This window comes from Phalangium opilio, unplaced genomic scaffold (genome assembly GCF_054372755.1).
Source record: "Phalangium opilio isolate 3A_F unplaced genomic scaffold, DU_Popi_V2 ptg000019l_1, whole genome shotgun sequence".
Taxonomy (NCBI): Eukaryota; Metazoa; Arthropoda; class Arachnida; order Opiliones; family Phalangiidae; genus Phalangium; species Phalangium opilio.
This window is the reverse complement of record NW_028324152.1, coordinates 1,834,092-1,847,359: the sequence shown is the minus strand read 5'-3', so window position 1 is coordinate 1,847,359 and position 13,268 is coordinate 1,834,092. Positions and strand designations below refer to the sequence as shown.

The window sequence follows — 13,268 nt, the reverse complement described above, 5'->3', positions numbered from 1 at the left end:
GTTAAAATACTTGCCAATTTTCATAAAATAAAATTTGAAAAACCAGTCATTTTCGAGAAATTATTTTTTTTTCTGTCAATTCAAAACTAAGAAAAACCATATTTTTTTAAGAGCTCATTTTAAAGATCTCTTTAAGAGGTATCTAATGGTACTAAAATATATAAATTTTTCACTTGTCCACATGGCCATAAACCACCATGAATGGGACCCCCCGAAAACAAAATTTTAATTTTCGATGCTTAATAACAACTCGGCAGTGCTTTGAGCTAGAACGTGTAATTTTCACCAATAAGTAGCCCTAGCAACACTTAATAAGTTTCTTATAATTTGTTCAGAAATACCGTATACAAAAAAAGTTAGGTTCATATATAAAAAGGGGTGCAAAAATTAAAAAAATCATTATAAAAATGGAGGGTTCCGGGAAAATTTAAATATTTTGAAAACTTCTCAATATTTTGAGCTAAAATCTTGCAAACCTTAGTTTCTTAATCGTATCTAGTGGTGTACCAAATTTGGAAAAAATCGATTGACCCATGGTGACATCACTGGTCGAAATCGCATGGAATGCCCCAACAGCTAATTAAGCCAGATTAGCGATTACAGCTAATTAAGCCAGATTAGCGATTACAGCTAATTAAGCCAGTTTAGCGATTACAGATAATTAAGCCAGCTTAGCGATTACAGCTAATTAAACTAGTTTAGCGATTACATCTAATTAAGCAAGTTTAGCGATTACAGCTAATTAAGCTAGTTTAGCGATTACAGCTAATTAAGCTAGTTTTGCGCCATCACAGATAATCAACCTAGGTAAGTATGACATATGTGACGGTACACAACTATATGACATGTGTCGGTGCACAACTATATGACATGTGTCGGTGCACAACTATATGACATGTGTCGGTGCACAAATCTACATGTGTCAGAGCACAACTCTACATGTGTCGGTGCACAACTCTATATGTGCACAAATCTACATGTGTCGGTGCACAACTCTACATGTGCACAAATCTACATGTGTCGGTGCACAACTCTACATGTGCCCAACTCTACATGTGTCGGTGCACAATTATATGACATGAGTTGATGCAAAACTATATGACATGAGTTGGTGCACAACTCTATGACGTGCGTTGGTGCACAACTCTATGACATGCGTTGGTGCACAACTCTATGTCATGTGTTGGTGCACATGTCTTCGGTATATGTTAAGTTAAAGGAATCTGTAAACAGGTCTGCGGAATCTTTTTGCGCACAGGTCTAAAAAATATTTTTGTGCACAGGTCAACGGATTCTTTTTGAGCATTGGTCTACAGAATATTTTTGGTAACAGGTCCATTTTCATGGTAAAACTACGGCTTCCTCTATGATTTGCATGTGAAAATGACGGTAAAGCAGAATTATTTTCACTGGGCGTCGATTAGTCAAGCAGTCTGAATTGACAGTTATATAATAGATTTATTTTAGTTCAAACGCGTTAACTAATGCATGCGCATCGCCCTAGGAAATTTTCTCTCCTGATGTTTTTATACAATTTTAATTAATATTAAGACTGAAGTAACAGATATTAATAAAAATTGTCATTGTAGACAAAGACGCGAAAAAGTAAAAGATAAGTGTAGAACATGAATTGTCTGAAGTAACAGATATTCAAATTTTCTCTTTTGAAGACATGATTATAAAACATCAATTATTTTAAAAAATTCTTATCTTAGTTTTTTTCACCAAAATTTCATTTGTCCAAAAATATTTTTCAACATTATTTACACAAGTATTTGCTCTCAATATTAGATCTAGAAAAAAAAGTATCAACAAGAATTTTTTAAGCGATAATAGGGTAATTTTCCACTAACATTTGTTTTTATGTGGTTCAAATACTCGATAATATTAATAATCGAGCTTTTAAATTTTTACATTTTAAAATCGGAAATATTGGGAGGCGGAAAATAACCTAGGCAGTTTGGCTGTGATGTAGTTATTAATTTCGAAAAGATCTGTAGATTTGTCGTGATCTGTTGAAGCTATACAACAAGTAAATTTTTAAGAATCGTAAATATTTAAATTAACTAATATGTTTTGTTTTATTTTCATACGGTTTTAATTTTATCAGCTATAAACGATTTTCTGTCTATTTATTCTCTTTGCAGGGCCGAATACTCAACCTCACTCTAAATTTTTGAGAGAAAATAAAATGAAAACGCTTACGATTTTTAAAATAATGCTCATGAATCATGATAAAATACTTTTACTTAAGTAATTTTAGTGAAAAAACTAAGATAAGAATTTTTTTAAATAATTGATGTTTTATAATCATGTCTTCAAAAGTTTAAATTTGATAAATCTGTTACTTCAGACAATTCATATTCTACACTTATCTTTTACTTTTTCGCGTCTTTGTCTACAATGACAGTTTTTATTAATAGAGTAAAAGTTCCGATGAGATAATTTAGTTAAATTACTGAAATATTCTGCATTCTTATCGCTTCACAGCAAAGGCTCCGTTGCTTAGTGGTTAAAGCGCCTGTCTAGTAAACAGGAGATCATGAGTTCGATTCTCGTCGGAGCCTCGCTGTTATGCTACTTGAACTGGATTTCGTAGTTATGAAATATTGAAAAATTAAAATAATATTGCAAAAGTTCCGATGAGATAATTTAGATAAATTACTGGAATATTCAGCATTCATGTCGCTTCAAAGCAAGGGCTCCGTGGCTTAGTGGTTAAAGTGCCTGTCTTGTAAATAGGAGAACATGAGTTCGATTCTCGTCGGAGCCTCGCTGTTATGTTCTTGAACTGTTTTTCGTAGATATTAAATTATGAAAAATTAAAACAATAGGGTAAAAATTCCGATGAGTTAATTTAGTTAAATTACTGGAATATTCAGCATTCATGTCGCTTCAAAGCAAGGGCTCCGTGGCTTAGTGGTTAAAGCGCCTGTCTAGTATACAGGAGATCATGGGTTCGATTCTCGTTGGAGCCTCGCTGTTATGTTCTTGATCTATTTTTCGTAGCTATTAAATTTTGATAACTTATAACAATAGGGTAAAAATTCCGATGAGTTAATTTAGTTAAATTAATGGAATATTCAGCATTCATGTCGCTTCAAAGCAAGGGTTCCGTGGCTTAGTGGTTAAAGCACCTGTCTCGTAAACAGGAGATCATGAGTTCGATTCTCGTCGGAGCCTCGCTGTTATGTTACTTGATCTAGATTTCGTAGCTATTAAATTCTGAAAAATTAAAAATAATAGTTGATTTTGATATGCATATATGAAAACAATAGTGTAAAAGTTCCGATGAAATAATTTAGTTAATTTACTGAAATATTCTGCATTCATATCGCTTCACAGCAAAGGCTCCGTGGCTTAGTGGTTATAGCGCCTGTCTAGTAAACAGGAGATCATGAGTTCGATTCTCGTCAGAGCCTCGCTGTTATGTTACTTGAACTAGATTTCGTAGCTATTAAATTTTGAAAAATTAAAAATAGTAGTTAATTTAGATATGCATTTAAGCAAACAATAGAGTAAAACTTCCGATGAGATAATTTAGTTAAATTACTGGAATATTCAGCATTCATGTCGCTTCAAAGTGCTAGTTAATAATTCGAATTTAAATTAAGTGAGACAAATTAACCTTCATCTTTTTAAAACAATAACAAAAAGAAAATATGATTGCTTTTTTCATATCTGGTGGAATTTAAAAGAGGAAAGAAAAGTGAAAAAGCCAACGGCACGCAGTGTTCCTAAGTGGTCTCCCTCTAAAGTACTGACTGCGCTCGACGCTGCTTAACTTCGGTGATCGGACGAGAACCGGTGTTTTCAGCGTGATATGGCCGTTGCCGAGAGTGCTAGTTAATAATTAGGATTTAAAACAAGTGAGACAAATTAACCTTCATTTTTGTAAAACAATAGCAAAAAGAAAATGAGGTTGCTTTTCTCATATCTGGTGGAATTTAAAAGAGGAAACAAAAGTTAAAAACCAAACGGCACGCAGCGTTCCTACGTGGTCTCCCACCCAAGTACTGACTGCGCTCGACGCTGCTTAACTTCAATGATCGGACGAGAACCGGTGTTTTCAACGTGATATGGCCGTGGCCGAGAGTGCTAGTTAATAATTCGAATTTAAATTAAGTGAGACAAATTAACCTTCATCTTTTTAAAACAGTAACAAAAAGAAAATATGTTTGCTTTTTTCATATCTATTGGAATTTAAAAGAGGAAACAAAAGTGAAAAAGCCAACGGCACGCAGTGTTCCTAAGTGGTCTCGCTCCCAAGTACTGACTGCGCTCGATGCTGCTTAACTTCGGTGATCGGACGAGAACTGGTGTTTTCAACGTGATATGGCCGTTCCCGAGAGTGCTAGTTTATAATTTGGATTGAAAACAAGTGAGACAAATTAACCTTCATCTTTTTAAAACAATAACAAAACGAAAATATGTTTGCATTTTCCATATCCGGTGGAATTTAAAAGAGGAAAGAAAAGTGAAAAAGCCAACGGCACGCAGTGTTCCTAAGTGGTCTCCTTCCCAAGTACTGACTGCGCTCGACGCTGCTTAACTTTGCTGATCGGACGAGAACCGGTGTTTTCAACGTGATATGGCCGTGGCCGAGAGTGCTAGTTAATAATTCGAATTTAAATTAAGTGAGACAAATTAACCTTCATCTTTTTAAAACAGTAACAAAAAGAAAATATGTTTGCTTTTTTCATATCTATTGGAATTTAAAAGAGGAAACAAAAGTGAAAAAGCCAACGGCACGCAGTGTTCCTAAGTGGTCTCGCTCCCAAGTACTGACTGCGCTCGATGCTGCTTAACTTCGGTGATCGGACGAGAACTGGTGTTTTCAACGTGATATGGCCGTTCCCGAGAGTGCTAGTTTATAATTTGGATTGAAAACAAGTGAGACAAATTAACCTTCATCTTTTTAAAACAATAACAAAACGAAAATATGTTTGCATTTTCCATATCCGGTGGAATTTAAAAGAGGAAACAAAAGTGAAAAAGCCAACGGCACGCAGTGTTCCTAAGTGGTCTCGCTCCCAAGTACTGACTGCGCTCGATGCTGCTTAACTTCGGTGATCGGACGAGAACTGGTGTTTTCAACGTGATATGGCCGTTCCCGAGAGTGCTAGTTAATAATTTGGATTGAAAACAAGTGAGACAAATTAACCTTCATCTTTTTAAAACAATAACAAAACGAAAATATGTTTGCATTTTCCATATCCGGTGGAATTTAAAAGAGGAAAAAAAAGTGAAAAAGCCAACGGCACGCAGTGTTCCTAAGTGGTCTCCTTCCCAAGTACTGACTGCGCTCGACGCTGCTTAACTTCGGTGATCGGACGAGAACCGGTGTTTTCAGCGTGCTATGGACGTTGCTGAGAGTGCTAGTTAATAATTCGAATTTAAATTAAGTGAGACCAATTAATCATCTTTTTAAAACAATAACAAAAAGAAGATATGTTTGCTTTTTTCATATCTGGTGGAATTTAAAAGAATAAACAAAAGTGAAAAAGCCAACGGCAAGCAGTGTTCCTAAGTGGTCTCCCTCCCAAGTACTGACTGCGCTCGACGCTGCTTATCTACGGTGATCGGACGAGAACCGGTGTTTTCAGCGTGATATGGCCGTTGCCCAGAGTGCTAGTTAATAATTAGGATTGAAAACAAGTGAGATAAATTAACCTTCATCTTTTTAAAACAATAACAAAAGAAAATGTGGTTGCTTTTTTCATATCTGGTGGAATTTAAAAGAGGAAACAAAAGTTAAAAAGGCAACGGCACGCAGTGCTCCTAAGTGGTCTCGCTCCCAAGTACTGACTGCGCTCGATGCTGCTTAACTTCGGTGATCGGACGAGAACCGGTGTTTTCAACGTGATATGGCCGTGTCCGAGAGTGCTAGTTAATAATTAGGATTTAAAACAAGTGAGACAAATTAACCTTCATCTTTGTAAAACAATAACAAAAAGAAAATTTTTTTGCTTTATTCATTTCCGGTGGAATTTAAAAGAGGGAAAAAAGTGAAAAAGCCAACGGCACGCAGTGTTCCTAAGTGGTCTCCTTCCCAAGTACTGACTGCGATCGACGCTGCTTAACTTCGGTGATCGGACGAGAACCGGTGTTTTCAGCGTGCTATGGACGTTGCTGAGAGTGCTAGTTAATAATTCGAATTTAAATTAAGTTAGACAAATTAATCATCTTTTTAAAACAATAACAAAAAGAAGATCTGTTTGCTTTTATCATATCTGGTGGAATTTAAAAGAGGAAACAAAAGTGAATAAGCCAACGGCAAGCAGTTTTCCTAAGTAGTCTTCCTCCCAAATACTGACTGCGCTCGACGCTGTTTGAATTCGGTGATCGGACGAGAACCGTTGTTTTTAGCAACATATGGCCGTTGCCGAGGGTGCTATTTAATAATTTGAATTTAAATTAAGTTAGACAAATTAACCTTCATCTTTTTAAAACAATAACAAAAAGAAAATATGTTTCCTTTTTTCATATCTGGTGGAAATTTAAAGAGGAAACAAAAGTTAAAAAGCAAACGGCACGCAGCGTTCCTACGTGGTCTGCTTCTCAAGTACTGACTGCGCTCGACGCTGCTTACCTTCGGTGATCGGACGATAACCGGTGTTTTCAGCGTGATATGGCCGTTGCCGAGAGTGCTAGTTGATAATTAGGATTGAAAGCAAGTGAGACAATTTAACCTTCATCTTTTTAAACAATAACGAAAAGAAAATATGGTTGCTTTTTTCATATCTGGTGGAATTTAAAAGAGGAAACAAATGTGAAAAGCCAACGGCACGCAGTGTTCCTAAGTGGTTTCCCTCCCAAGTACTGACTGCGCTCGACGCTGCTTAACTTCGGTGATCGGACAAGAACCGGTGTTTTCAGCGTGCTATGGACGTTGCTGAGAGTGCTAGTTAATAATTCGAATTTAAATTAATTGAGACAAATTAACCATCTTTTTTAAACAATAACAAAAAGATGATATGTTTGCTTTTTTCATATCTGGTGGAATTTAAAAGAGGAAACAAAAGTGAAAAGCCAACGGCAAGCAGTGTTCCTAAGTGGTCTCTCTCCCAAATACTGACTGCGCTCGACGCTGTTTGAATTCGGTGATCGGACGAGAACCGTTGTTTTTAGCGACATATGGCCGTTGCCGAGGATGCTATTTAATAATTTTAATTTAAATTAAGTTAAGCAAATTAACCTTCATCTTTTTAAAACAATAACAAAAAGAAAATATGTTTCCTTTTTTCATATCCGGTGGAATTTAAAAGAGGAAACAAAAGTGAAAAAGCCAACGGCACGCAGCGTTCCTACGTGGTCGCCCTCCCAAGTACTGACTGCGCTCGACGCTGCTTAACTTCAGAGATCGGACGAGAACCGGTGTTTGCAACGTGATATGGCCGTGGCCGAGAGTGCTAGTTAATAATTCGAATTTAAATTAAGTGAGACAAATTAACCTTCATCTTTTTAAAACAGTAACAAAAAGAAAATATGTTTGCTTTTTTCATATCTATTGGAATTTAAAAGAGGAAACAAAAGTGAAAAAGCCAACGGCACGCAGTGTTCCTAAGTGGTCTTGCTCCCAAGTACTGACTGCGCTCGATGCTGCTTAACTTCGGTGATCGGACGATAACTGGTGTTTTCAACGTGATATGGCCGTTCCCGAGAGTGCTAGTTAATAATTTGGATTGAAAACAAGTGAGACAAATTAACCTTCATCTTTTTAAAACAATAACAAAACGAAAATATGTTTGCATTTTCCATATCCGGTGGAATTTAAAAGAGGAAAAAAAAGTGAAAAAGCCAACGGCACGCACTGTTCCTAAGTGGTCTCCTTCCCAAGTACTGACTGCGCTCGACGCTGCTTAACTTTGCTGATCGGACGAGAACCGGTGTTTTCAACGTGATATGGCCGTGGCCGAGAGTGCTAGTTAATAATTCGAATTTAAATTAAGTGAGACAAATTAACCTTCATCTTTTTAAAACAGTAACAAAAAGAAAATATATTTGCTTTTTTCATATCTATTGGAATTTAAAAGAGGAAACAAAAGTGAAAAAGCCAACGGCACGCAGTGTTCCTAAGTGGTCTCGCTCCCAAGTACTGACTGCGCTCGATGCTGCTTAACTTCGGTGATCGGACGAGAACTGGTGTTTTCAACGTGATATGGCCGTTCCCGAGAGTGCTAGTTAATAATTTGGATTGAAAACAAGTGAGACAAATTAACCTTCATCTTTTTAAAACAATAACAAAACGAAAATATGTTTGCATTTTCCATATCCGGTGGAATTTAAAAGAGGAAAAAAAAGTGAAAAAGCCAACGGCACGCAGTGTTCCTAAGTGGTCTCCTTCCCAAGTACTGACTGCGCTCGACGCTGCTTAACTTCGGTGATCGGACGAGAACCGGTGTTTTCAGCGTGCTATGGACGTTGCTGAGAGTGCTAGTTAATAATTCGAATTTAAATTAAGTGAGACCAATTAATCATATTTTTAAAACAATAACAAAAAGAAGATATGTTTGCTTTTTTCATATCTGGTGGAATTTAAAAGAATAAACAAAAGTGAAAAAGCCAACGGCAAGCAGTGTTCCTAAGTGGTCTCCCTCCCAAGTACTGACTGCGCTCGACGCTGCTTATCTACGGTGATCGGACGAGAACCGGTGTTTTCAGCGTGATATGGCCGTTGCCCAGAGTGCTAGTTAATAATTAGGATTGAAAACAAGTGAGACAAATTAACCTTCATCTTTTTAAAACAATAACAAAAGAAAATGTGGTTGCTTTTTTCATATCTGGTGGAATTTAAAAGAGGAAACAAAAGATAAAAAGGCAACGGCACGCAGTGCTCCTAAGTGGTCTCGCTCCCAAGTACTGACTGCGCTCGATGCTGCTTAACTTCGGTGATCGGACGAGAACCGGTGTTTTCAACGTGATATGGCCGTGTCCGAGAGTGCTAGTTAATAATTAGGATTTAAAACAAGTGAGACAAATTAACATTCATCTTTGTAAAACAATAACAAAAAGAAAATTTTTTTGCTTTTTTCATTTCCGGTGGAATTTAAAAGAGGGAAAAAAAGTGAAAAAGCCAGCGGCACGCAGTGTTCCTAAGTGGTCTCCTTCCCAAGTACTGACTGCGATCGACGCTGCTTAACTTCGGTGATCGGACGAGAACCGGTGTTTTCAGCGTGCTATGGACGTTGCTGAGAGTGCTAGTTAATAATTCGAATTTAAATTAAGTTAGACAAATTAATCATCTTTTTAAAACAATAACAAAAAGAAGATATGTTTGCTTTTATCATATCTGGTGGAATTTAAAAGAGGAAACAAAAGTGAAAAAGCCAACGGCAAGCAGTTTTCCTAAGTAGTCTTCCTCCCAAATACTGACTGCGCTCGACGCTGTTTGAATTCGGTGATCGGACGAGAACCGTTGTTTTTAGCGACATATGGCCGTTGCCGAGGGTGCTATTTAATAATTTGAATTTAAATTAAGTTAGACAAATTAACCTTCATCTTTTTAAAACAATAACAAAAAGAAAATATGTTTCCTTTTTTCATATCTGGTGGAAATTTAAAGAGGAAACAAAAGTTAAAAAGCAAACGGCACGCAGCGTTCCTACGTGGTCTGCTTCTCAAGTACTGACTGCGCTCGACGCTGCTTACCTTCGGTGATCGGACGAGAACCGGTGTTTTCAGCGCGATATGGCCGTTGCCGAGAGTGCTAGTTGATAATTAGGATTGAAAGCAAGTGAGACAATTTAACCTTCATCTTTTTAAACAATAACGAAAAGAAAATATGGTTGCTTTTTTCATATCTGGTGGAATTTAAAAGAGGAAACAAATGTGAAAAGCCAACGGCACGCAGTGTTCCTAAGTGGTTTCCCTCCCAAGTACTGACTGCGCTCGACGCTGCTTAACTTCGGTGATCGGACAAGAACCGGTGTTTTCAGCGTGCTATGGACGTTGCTGAGAGTGCTAGTTAATAATTCGAATTTAAATTAAGTGAGACAAATTAACCATCTTTTTAAAACAATAACAAAAAGAAGATATGTTTGCTTTTTTCATATCTGGTGGAATTTAAAAGAGGAAACAAAAGTGAAAAGCCAACGGCAAGCAGTGTTCCTAAGTGGTCTCCCTCCCAAATACTGACTGCGCTCGACGCTGTTTGAATTCGGTGATCGGACGAGAACCGTTGTTTTTAGCGACATATGGCCGTTGCCGAGGATGCTATTTAATAATTTTAATTTAAATTAAGTTAAGCAAATTAACCTTCATCTTTTTAAAACAATAACAAAAAGAAAATATGTTTCCTTTTTTCATATCCGGTGGAATTTAAAAGAGGAAACAAAAGTGAAAAAGCCAACGGCACGCATTGTTCCTACGTGGTCGCCCTCCCAAGTACTGACAGCGCTCGACGCTGCTTAACTTCGGTGATCGGAGGAGAACCGGTGTTTTCAGCGTACTATGGACGTTGCTGAGAGTGCTAGTTAATAATTCGAATTTAAATTAAGTGAGACAAATTAATCATCTTTTTAAAACAATAACAAAAAGAAAATATGTTTGCTTTTTTCATATCTGGTGGAATTTAAAAGAGGAAACAAAAGTGAAAAAGCCAACGGAAAGCAGTGTTCCTAAGTGGTCTCCCTCCCAAATACTGACTGCGCTCGACGCAGCTTGAATTCGGTGATCGGACGAGAACCGTTGTTTTCAGCGACATATGGCCGTTGCCGACGGTGCTATTTAATAATTTGAATTTAAATTAAGTTAGACAAATTAACCTTCATCTTTTTAAAACAATAACAAAATGAAAATATTTTTGCTTTTTTATATCCGGTGGAATTTAAAAGAGGAAACAAAAGTGAGAAAGCCAACGGCACGCAGCGTACCTACGTGGTCTCCCTCTCAAGTACTGACTGCGCTCGACGCTGCTTAACTGCAGTGATCGGACGAGAACCGGTGTTTTCAACGTGATATGGCCGTGGCCGAAGGTGCTAGTTAATAATTAGGATTTAAAACAAGTGAGACAAATTAAACTTCATTTTTGTAAAACAATAGCAAAAAGAAAATGAGGTTGCTTTTTTCATATCTGGTGGAATTTAAAAGAGGAAACAAAAGTTAAAAAGCCAACGGCACGCAGTGTTCCTAAGTGGTCTCGCTCCCAAGTACTGACTGCGCTCGACGCTGCTTAACTTCGGTGATCGGACGAGAACCGGTGTTTTCAACGTGATATGGCCGTGGCCGAGAGTGCTTGTTAATAATTCGAATTTAAATTAAGTGAGACAAATTAACCTTCATATTTTTAAAACAATAACAAAAAGAAAATATGTTTGCTTTTTTCATATCTGGTGGAATTTAAAAGAGGAAACAAAAGTTAAAAAGCAAACGGCACGCAGCGTTCCTACGTGGTCTCACTCCCAAATACTGACTGCGCTCGACGCTGCTTAACTTCGGTGATCGGACGAGAACCGGTGTTATCAGCGTGATATGGCCGTGGCCGAGAGTGCTAGTTAATAATTCGAATTTAAATTAAGTGAGACAAATTAACCTTCATATTTTTAAAACAATAACAAAAAGAAAATATGTTTGCTTTTTTCATATCTGGTGGAATTTAAAAGAGGAAACAAAAGTTAAAAAGCAAACGGCACGCAGCGTTCCTACGTGGTCTCCCACCCAAGTACTGACTGCGCTCGACGCTGCTTAACTTCGGTGATCAGACGAGAACCGGTGTTATCAGCGTGCTAGGACGTTGCTGAGAGTGCTAGTTAATAATTCGAATTTAAATTAAGTGAGACAAATTAATCATCTTTTTAAAACAATAACAAAATGAAAATATGTTTGCTTTTTTCATATCCGGTGGAATTTAAAAGAGGAAACAAAAGTGATAAAGCCAACGGCACGCAGCGTTCCTACGTGGTCTCCCTCCCAAGTACTGACTGCGCTCGACGCTGCTTAACTGCAGTGATCGGACGAGAACCGGTGTTTTCAGCGTGCTATGGACGTTGCTGAGAGTGCTAGTTAATAATTCGAATTTAAATTAAGTGAGACAAATTAACCATCTTTTTAAAACAATAACAAAAAGAAGATATGTTTGCTTTTTTCATATCTGGTGGAATTTAAAAGAGGAAACAAAAGTGAAAAGCCAACGGCAAGCAGTGTTCCTAAGTGGTCTCCCTCCCAAATACTGACTGCGCTCGACGCTGTTTGAATTCGGTGATCGGACGAGAACCGTTGTTTTTAGCGACATATGGCCGTTGCCGAGGATGCTATTTAATAATTTTAATTTAAATTAAGTTAAGCAAATTAACCTTCATCTTTTTAAAACAATAACAAAAAGAAAATATGTTTCCTTTTTTCATATACGGTGGAATTTAAAAGAGGAAACAAAAGTGAAAAAGCCAACGGCACGCATTGTTCCTACGTGGTCGCCCTCCCAAGTACTGACTGCGCTCGACGCTGCTTAACTTCAGAGATCGGACGAGAACCGGTGTTTGCAACGTGATATGGCCGTTGCCGAGAGTGCTAGTTAATAATTAGGATTGAAAACAAGTGAGACAAATTCACCTTCATCTTTTTAAAACAATAACAAAAAGAAAATGTGGTTGCTTTTTTCATATCTGGTGGAATTTAAAAGAGGAAACAAAAGTTAAAAAGCCAACGGCACGCAGTGCTCCTAAGTGGTCTCCTTCCCAAGTACTGACTTCGCTCGACGCTGCTTATCTACGGTGATCGGACGAGAACCGGTGTTTTCAGCGTGATATGGCCGTTGCCCAGAGTGCTAGTTAATAATTAGGATTGAAAACAAGTGAGACAAATTAACCTTCATCTTTTTAAAACAATAACAAAAAGAAAATGTGGTTGCTTTTTCATATCTGGTGGAATTTAAAAGAGGAAACAAAAGTTAAAAAGCCAACGGCACGCAGTGCTCCTAAGTGGTCTCCCTCCCAAATACTGACTGCGCTCGACGCTGTTTGAATTCGGTGATCGGACGAGAACCGTTGTTTTTAGCGACATATGGCCGTTGCCGAGGATGCTATTTAATAATTTTAATTTAAATTAAGTTAAGCAAATTAACCTTCATCTTTTTAAAACAATAACAAAAAGAAAATATGTTTCCTTTTTTCATATACGGTGGAATTTAAAAGAGGAAACAAAAGTGAAAAAGCCAACGGCACGCATTGTTCCTACGTGGTCGCCCTCCCAAGTACTGACTGCGCTCGACGCTGCTTAACTTCAGAGATCGGACGAGAACCGGTGTTTGCAACGTGATATGGCCGTTGCCG

At 37.6% G+C, this 13,268-nt stretch overlaps 6 non-coding genes and 31 pseudogenes across 6 annotated transcripts; 5 read left to right on the top strand and 32 right to left on the bottom strand.

Moving 5' to 3' along the window:
- The first annotated feature begins 2,494 nt into the window (after positions 1-2,494).
- Positions 2,495-2,567, top strand: TRNAT-AGU (transfer RNA threonine (anticodon AGU)). Its single transcript has one exon. It is a non-coding gene; the product is annotated as a tRNA-Thr (tRNA).
- Positions 2,568-2,700: 133 nt separating this feature from the next.
- On the top strand, positions 2,701-2,773 carry TRNAT-UGU (transfer RNA threonine (anticodon UGU)). Its single transcript has one exon. It is a non-coding gene; the product is annotated as a tRNA-Thr (tRNA).
- Positions 2,774-2,905: 132 nt separating this feature from the next.
- TRNAT-AGU (transfer RNA threonine (anticodon AGU)) lies at positions 2,906-2,978 on the top strand. The gene has a single exon. It is a non-coding gene; the product is annotated as a tRNA-Thr (tRNA).
- Positions 2,979-3,110: 132 nt separating this feature from the next.
- On the top strand, positions 3,111-3,183 carry TRNAT-CGU (transfer RNA threonine (anticodon CGU)). Its single transcript has one exon. It is a non-coding gene; the product is annotated as a tRNA-Thr (tRNA).
- Positions 3,184-3,349: 166 nt separating this feature from the next.
- Positions 3,350-3,422, top strand: TRNAT-AGU (transfer RNA threonine (anticodon AGU)). Its single transcript has one exon. It is a non-coding gene; the product is annotated as a tRNA-Thr (tRNA).
- A 294-nt stretch (positions 3,423-3,716) lies between these two features.
- Positions 3,717-3,835, bottom strand: LOC149697852 (5S ribosomal RNA). The gene has a single exon (XR_016382095.1). It is a non-coding gene; the product is annotated as a 5S ribosomal RNA (ribosomal RNA).
- Positions 3,836-3,972: 137 nt separating this feature from the next.
- On the bottom strand, positions 3,973-4,089 carry LOC149697851 (5S ribosomal RNA; annotated as a pseudogene).
- A 139-nt stretch (positions 4,090-4,228) lies between these two features.
- On the bottom strand, positions 4,229-4,347 carry LOC149697850 (5S ribosomal RNA; annotated as a pseudogene).
- A 137-nt stretch (positions 4,348-4,484) lies between these two features.
- Positions 4,485-4,603, bottom strand: LOC149697849 (5S ribosomal RNA; annotated as a pseudogene).
- A 137-nt stretch (positions 4,604-4,740) lies between these two features.
- Positions 4,741-4,859, bottom strand: LOC149697848 (5S ribosomal RNA; annotated as a pseudogene).
- Positions 4,860-4,996: 137 nt separating this feature from the next.
- Positions 4,997-5,115, bottom strand: LOC149697847 (5S ribosomal RNA; annotated as a pseudogene).
- Positions 5,116-5,252: 137 nt separating this feature from the next.
- On the bottom strand, positions 5,253-5,371 carry LOC149697846 (5S ribosomal RNA; annotated as a pseudogene).
- Positions 5,372-5,505: 134 nt separating this feature from the next.
- On the bottom strand, positions 5,506-5,624 carry LOC149697845 (5S ribosomal RNA; annotated as a pseudogene).
- A 136-nt stretch (positions 5,625-5,760) lies between these two features.
- Positions 5,761-5,879, bottom strand: LOC149697844 (5S ribosomal RNA; annotated as a pseudogene).
- A 136-nt stretch (positions 5,880-6,015) lies between these two features.
- On the bottom strand, positions 6,016-6,134 carry LOC149697843 (5S ribosomal RNA; annotated as a pseudogene).
- A 390-nt stretch (positions 6,135-6,524) lies between these two features.
- Positions 6,525-6,643, bottom strand: LOC149697842 (5S ribosomal RNA; annotated as a pseudogene).
- Positions 6,644-6,778: 135 nt separating this feature from the next.
- On the bottom strand, positions 6,779-6,897 carry LOC149697841 (5S ribosomal RNA; annotated as a pseudogene).
- A 389-nt stretch (positions 6,898-7,286) lies between these two features.
- On the bottom strand, positions 7,287-7,405 carry LOC149697840 (5S ribosomal RNA; annotated as a pseudogene).
- Positions 7,406-7,542: 137 nt separating this feature from the next.
- LOC149697839 (5S ribosomal RNA) lies at positions 7,543-7,661 on the bottom strand (annotated as a pseudogene).
- Positions 7,662-7,798: 137 nt separating this feature from the next.
- Positions 7,799-7,917, bottom strand: LOC149697838 (5S ribosomal RNA; annotated as a pseudogene).
- Positions 7,918-8,054: 137 nt separating this feature from the next.
- LOC149697837 (5S ribosomal RNA) lies at positions 8,055-8,173 on the bottom strand (annotated as a pseudogene).
- A 137-nt stretch (positions 8,174-8,310) lies between these two features.
- LOC149697836 (5S ribosomal RNA) lies at positions 8,311-8,429 on the bottom strand (annotated as a pseudogene).
- A 134-nt stretch (positions 8,430-8,563) lies between these two features.
- On the bottom strand, positions 8,564-8,682 carry LOC149697835 (5S ribosomal RNA; annotated as a pseudogene).
- A 136-nt stretch (positions 8,683-8,818) lies between these two features.
- On the bottom strand, positions 8,819-8,937 carry LOC149697834 (5S ribosomal RNA; annotated as a pseudogene).
- A 137-nt stretch (positions 8,938-9,074) lies between these two features.
- On the bottom strand, positions 9,075-9,193 carry LOC149697833 (5S ribosomal RNA; annotated as a pseudogene).
- A 390-nt stretch (positions 9,194-9,583) lies between these two features.
- On the bottom strand, positions 9,584-9,702 carry LOC149697832 (5S ribosomal RNA; annotated as a pseudogene).
- Positions 9,703-9,837: 135 nt separating this feature from the next.
- Positions 9,838-9,956, bottom strand: LOC149697831 (5S ribosomal RNA; annotated as a pseudogene).
- A 389-nt stretch (positions 9,957-10,345) lies between these two features.
- LOC149697830 (5S ribosomal RNA) lies at positions 10,346-10,464 on the bottom strand (annotated as a pseudogene).
- Positions 10,465-10,853: 389 nt separating this feature from the next.
- On the bottom strand, positions 10,854-10,972 carry LOC149697829 (5S ribosomal RNA; annotated as a pseudogene).
- Positions 10,973-11,109: 137 nt separating this feature from the next.
- On the bottom strand, positions 11,110-11,228 carry LOC149697828 (5S ribosomal RNA; annotated as a pseudogene).
- Positions 11,229-11,365: 137 nt separating this feature from the next.
- LOC149697827 (5S ribosomal RNA) lies at positions 11,366-11,484 on the bottom strand (annotated as a pseudogene).
- A 137-nt stretch (positions 11,485-11,621) lies between these two features.
- On the bottom strand, positions 11,622-11,738 carry LOC149697826 (5S ribosomal RNA; annotated as a pseudogene).
- A 135-nt stretch (positions 11,739-11,873) lies between these two features.
- LOC149697825 (5S ribosomal RNA) lies at positions 11,874-11,992 on the bottom strand (annotated as a pseudogene).
- Positions 11,993-12,381: 389 nt separating this feature from the next.
- LOC149697824 (5S ribosomal RNA) lies at positions 12,382-12,500 on the bottom strand (annotated as a pseudogene).
- Positions 12,501-12,637: 137 nt separating this feature from the next.
- On the bottom strand, positions 12,638-12,756 carry LOC149697823 (5S ribosomal RNA; annotated as a pseudogene).
- Positions 12,757-12,892: 136 nt separating this feature from the next.
- Positions 12,893-13,011, bottom strand: LOC149697822 (5S ribosomal RNA; annotated as a pseudogene).
- Positions 13,012-13,148: 137 nt separating this feature from the next.
- LOC149697821 (5S ribosomal RNA) lies at positions 13,149-13,267 on the bottom strand (annotated as a pseudogene).
- Position 13,268: the final 1 nt, after the last annotated feature.